The sequence below is a fragment of the Plectropomus leopardus genome, chromosome 2 (genome assembly GCF_008729295.1).
Source record: "Plectropomus leopardus isolate mb chromosome 2, YSFRI_Pleo_2.0, whole genome shotgun sequence".
NCBI lineage: Eukaryota > Metazoa > Chordata > Actinopteri > Perciformes > Serranidae > Plectropomus > Plectropomus leopardus.
Genome location: NC_056464.1, coordinates 3314366 through 3320365, shown reverse-complemented (window position 1 = coordinate 3320365; position 6000 = coordinate 3314366).

Here is a 6000-nt window from a genome sequence, read left to right as displayed (position 1 = left end):
GGTGTGGCATCATCAGAGTGGATATGATGCTTTATTATGCCTGTTCGACCTCTGTCCTCTGAGTGTGCCCTGAATACTGCTGAGTATTTCTGAGATGGCGATTTCAGAGACTGAGCTTGAGAAGTTGATAAATTTCCTTTATCTGACTGTACAAGTGGAATTACTGTGTAATTGCTGTGTAAATTACTGTGGAATGTACAGGTAAGGTGGGTTAACATGTTTCTTCCACTGGTATGATGTCAACAGATGAAGCAGAGTGAGACTCAAAGTGTTGTCCAGTGAGTGCAGCTCAATGTCGTCTCTAGAGGGATTTATGAGCCTAACCACAGTTGCACCATTTTGAACTTCACTGAGGGAGTGTGCCACGATAATGTCACAGACTGGATTGGGCATGAAGACTCCACAGTCAGTTGGCATAGGAGAAGCAGGTGTAGCCGGTAACACAGGCTGTGATGAGGGTTTCACTCATAGCTGGAATCTTAGTAGGTGCTGGCACAGACACATTACAGCAAGTGGCCACTTCATGTCCTTTAGGCAGTAGGGAATTTTTATGTCCAACAGTTGCAGTAATTTCTTTTTTAGATCAAGGAGGGCATGATGTTTTTCCAGAAAATCCCAACTTAATATGATCCTCTGAGAACTTCAAATTCCTGCTTCCAAAGTCTGATTCCAATGGTTATCTGTCCTAGGATGTCCAGGCGCTGGCCATTGACTGCACGAGCAGGTACAGAGGAGGCTGTCATGGGGCACTTTTTCAAAGCTGGATGAACGTTTCAATGGAGACAAAGGAACCAGAGTCAATTAAAGCGCACGCTTCAGTACCTTCAACAATAGCCAAGATGTTTGAGGAAACAGAGCAGTCAGTTAATGAGTCTTTGTCATCAAGGGGAGGTATCATTCTGGGGCTGTGATACAGTAGCTGATGTTTGCCCCTTAACAGCAGCTAATGAGAGTTTCCCTGTCTGGTGGAGCTAGAGTGTGCGGACCTTTCAGGAGACTGAAATTGAACACTGCCCCGAGTATGTGGACTTTGTTTCTCCGCTGAGCTGTATTATACATTCCATTAAATTACATTATTACATACCTTACACTAGCTTTGATTGCCTTTCTGTTCAAACATACCTGCCAACATTAACGTTAGGCTGTGAAAAAGAGGTGACTTTTTGGGGCCCTAACATTAACGTTAACAATGCATAACGTTAAAGTTGAAAACGTTTTATGTTTCAGATAACATTCCGTAATGTGAATAAATAGCATGAAATAATGTCAGGTAATGTTCAGTAGTAAAATCCTGTTTGTATTTTCAGGTGAGTATATTAAAAAAAAAATCCAGAAGAAGAGAAAGATAAGGAGAGGTTCAATGTTATAAATTTATTTTGATGTTATGCCCTGAGTTTTGAAGGAAAAGATATTATACTGATACTATGTTGATAGCGACTGGTATAATATTTAAATGTTCCAACCTGTGTGATAAAATATTGGTTTTGTGAGAGAATCTAATGTTACTCATTCTCAATGATATTATACAAGTGGGCAGGCAGGGGTAGTGGAGGAGGTGAGTGGAGGAGCAGAGCAGGAAGATGCATCTTACAGGAAAGTAAAGTGAAGGAGAGAGCAGCAGGGAAAAAGAGAGCGGAGGAAGCGAGAGAGGAGAAAAAAATAAAAAAACAGTCCATTATTAGAACCATCTGGACCAATAGTATTAATGAGAAACATGCACTATTTCAGTGAACTTCTTAGTGTCAGGATGCATTCATTTACCTGAAACATGCCCTCTCAAGCCTTCCAGTGGTTGCATTTCCTGATTTCACATTGTTATTATCCCTTAACATGGATGCTTCATACTCTGCTATTGATGCTGTGCTATCTCAAAGACAGGGACAGCATGAGAAAGTCATTGCATATGCCAGCCATGATCTAACAAAAGCAGAAAGGAAATGATCAACCTACGACAGAGAACTCTGAGCTTTTGTCTGGGCAGTGCGTCATTTTCGCCACTACCTTTACAAGCAGCCTTTTGTTATTGTCACAGACCACAAACCCTTCTTGGGCATCATCGACAATGACAGAACAGGTTTTCATGCACGCTGGGCTCTTGCACTTGATCCTTTTGAGTGGACTGTAATGCTGTGCTATCTCAAAGACAGGGACAGCATGAGAAAGTCATTGCATATGCCAGCCATGATCTAACAAAAGCAGAAAGGAAATGATCAACCTACGACAGAGAACTCTGAGCTTTTGTCTGGGCAGTGCGTCATTTTCGCCACTACCTTTACAAGCAGCCTTTTGTTATTGTCACAGACCACAAACCCTTCTTGGGCATCATCGACAATGACAGAACAGGTTTTCATGCACGCTGGGCTCTTGCACTTGATCCTTTTGAGTGGACTGTAATTCACAAACAAGGCAGCAGCCACGTCAATGCAGATGCAATTTCACGTCCCCCGGCTGACACCAGACCTACAGAGCAGAGCACCTCACCTACACTGCTCCAGCCAGCTCACATCCGGACAAAAGACACTCAAGTCCTACATTACCACAGCTTCCTGGTCCAGACTTGCAATGTACTACACAATCTGTCTGCTCCACATTTGTGCTTCAGCTACCAGAAGAAGATCTTAAAAAAGGAACAGCAACAAGATTCCACACCTTCAGAGGTCATTAACTGGAAAGTTATGGAGCAGAAACCTCCATACTAGTGCATGAGAAAATGCCCACCTGCTGAGAGCACTTTGGCAAGAGCACCACAGATTTACTTTTCATAATGGTTTGGTTTCTGTCGTAAAGTTTTCAGTCCATCCATTAAGTCAGTGTTGCATCAAATTGTTGTCCCCCAGGCCTTACAAAACACTGTTCTAAAGCGACTGCATGGAAATCCAGCTACAGATCATCTTTCTGCTGATTAAATTCTGAAACTTTCTCAGCAACTGTGTTACTGGCTATTCGTGTCACTTGACATCAAGCTGTGGTGCAAGCAATGTGTACCATGTGATGCAAGACAAAGTCCTGTACCTCACCAGAGAGCTCCAATGAAAACCATTGCTGCTACTGAGCCATTCCAAAAGGTCACAGCTGATATACTTGATCTTTTCATCATAAGTCATGCCCACAGGTATGTGGGTATTGTTCAGGATTATTTCTCCACGTATGTCAACTTCTACGCCAATCTAGAACCAACACTCCACAACATTTGCAAAATGTTTGTTTGAAAACTTCATATGTGAACATGGCATTTCTGAAATGCTGCACACAGATCAAGGACATCAGTTTGAGACTGACTTAGTGAAACACCTGTGTCGACTGCTGGGCATCCAGAAAACGCAAACCAGCCCATACCACCCTCAGTGTGATGGCATGATTGAAAGATTCACCAAAACACTCATTGACCAGTTCACCAAATCACTGCTCTAGCAGCCTGGTGAATGGGATGACTGCCTCAACCAAGTTGCCTTGGCTTACAACACCAGCCTCACTCTACAACGGGTTTCACCACATTCTTCTTCACACATGGTCATGAGGCCAGGAGGCCTGCCAACCTGCTGTTGCCTAACAACACACCATCCTGATCTACCCCTGGTTCTCCTGCTGACTATGTTGCACAGTTGACCCAGAAATTTCATTCAGATTTCAGTTTTGCTGCATGGAACAGAGACTATGCACACAAACAGCAAAAGTATGACAAATGTGTTAAGCACACTCCCTATGTTGTTGGAGATCTTGTGTGGTTGAATAACCCCACAACATCGAACCAAGAACTCACTCCCCACTGGAAAGACCCCTTTCAAATATTGGAGTGCCTTGGATCTGATGTGGATTCTCCTGGGCTGACATACAGGATTCATTACCTCCTGGATCAGTCTGACAAGTCCCATGTTGTCCATTATAACCGTCTCAGACCTTACAATGCTCCTTTGCCGGATCATGGACATAAGACACATGACTGAGGTTCACCTTTGCAGCCTCAACTCTCCTGCTTGACTGCATTGTCAGGTGCTTTGCTTTAAAACTTAAAAAACTGCGGAAACAAAGAGCTGCAACATTACTGGCTCCATCATTGGCCCCCATATCCCTCAGCCCCAGATCCCTCAGCCCCAGCCCCAGCCCCGACTTCAGCCCCAGTCCCAACCCCACTCCCACTTTCCCCTTTCCCCTGCTCTTGGGGCTCAGTTGTCGTCTGCTTCCCCTATTGGACAGTCCCACACTCCCCCCTCTGCCACTCCTGGTACAGACTCTGGTTCTCCATCTTGACCCGGCAGACGTCCAGTTAGAGCTCCCAGATACCTTATGGACAATGTTCTAAAGTAAGACTGTTGCTTTGTTCTCTGTGGTAGCAGTCGTTTGTTTTGTTTACTATTGTGAAACGGGGACGTTTCTTTTGTGAGAGGGGGTGGAAATGTGAGGTTTAGAAGTTAATGTAATTCATATGTTTGAAGTAGTGCACTAAAAAATATATATATTTACAATGTTTAAAAAAATATATATTTACAATGTTTTAAAAAAAATTTATTTACATGTGTATACACAGTTTCTATTTACATATTTACATGTTTAAATATTTATATAAGCAGCTTTAAAAATGTGTGAAGTATCCTCTTGAATCTACCTCTGTGGCTCTTTGTACATTTACCATAGTCAGTCCTTCTAGCTTCTGATTGGTTAGTAAAGTCACATGTGAGGAAATAACTAAAAGTGCGGGGAATGTTGTTGTGAGGTTATGGAAGCGTGAAGAAAAGTAAATTGCTGCTGAACAAAGGCATCCGTCTCCTTCCTGCTGTTTATTCCGACAAAGAGTGAACCACCACATATCGAACCCTCTCGTACACAAGCATTGCTTAGGTACCTTCCTCTCTCCTCTTTCTCTCTCGTTCTGTCAGGCTGCGCTGTCGTCTGTTCTGTCTTGCCTGTCTTGGTTGCGCCACAGTAAAGCCACACAGTTAAGCGATGCCACTTCCTGTGGCCATTTTTTAAAATCAAAATAAAGCTAATTTCAGCTTTGTTTAACATTTCGTGACATTTAAATTATTATTTTAAACTCTGATTATGGTCATGTATATGTATGTAATGTATATGTGTGTGCATGTACACATATTCATTCATACTATATACTTGTTCTAACATCTGAAAAAAAAATCCCCCAAAAAACATCATTCTCAGGAGTGGCCAATTTAATTTTGTTGCGGAAGTCCTGCATCTTATATATCTTTTTCTTTCTGCGGACTGTAGTTTCTGATAACTGTTTGCTCATAAAGTCAAAGTGCATAACATTGTTATGTATGATGCAACTCTTATGTTCTCCTATCTTTTGGTTTAGTCTGTGTACTTTTCTGAACATAAATATTATTGCTTTTCATGGGAATCTTACAAAATAGACCATTGTCGGTGTTAGATGTGATAAAAGCTGTGAAAAGGAAACGTCTGCATGGACAGTTATTTACAACCCAAGGGGCTGTGCAAGTCTTAGTGTAAAGTCACCTCAAGCATTTCCTGACTGGTAATGTAGCTCAGTCACAATATTGACATGTCAAAGGTTGTAAACGTATGCTTACTCCACCATAATACACATTATGTCAAAGACCTTTTTCATGGTTCAAAGATTTCTTGTATGGAAAACTGTGCTAAAGGTCTCTTTTTTTCTCTCTTGTTTCTAAAAATGCCCAGCCCCAACTCATTGCTTCATAGCAGCTATTATTATTTTCTCTCTTTTTTTGTGACTATGTCACACCACTCTGTGCATCCTGGAAGGCCCTGGCTAGTTCTAAACTTACCTCCGAATCAGCTGAAGATTATTGTGGAGTTGAAAAACAAGCTGCCAGCTGTGGAACATCTTGATGGACAATGGTCATGGCCAGTGCTCTAACAAAAGGAGACAGATAAAGTAATCAAAGCAGGAACTAGAACAGGACAGCCTCGAGCTATATTAACTCATTTTACAATGCATCACAGTTTATGTGTACCGCCTTTTGATATTAAGTGTCACATGCTGAATAATTATTTTTTAAA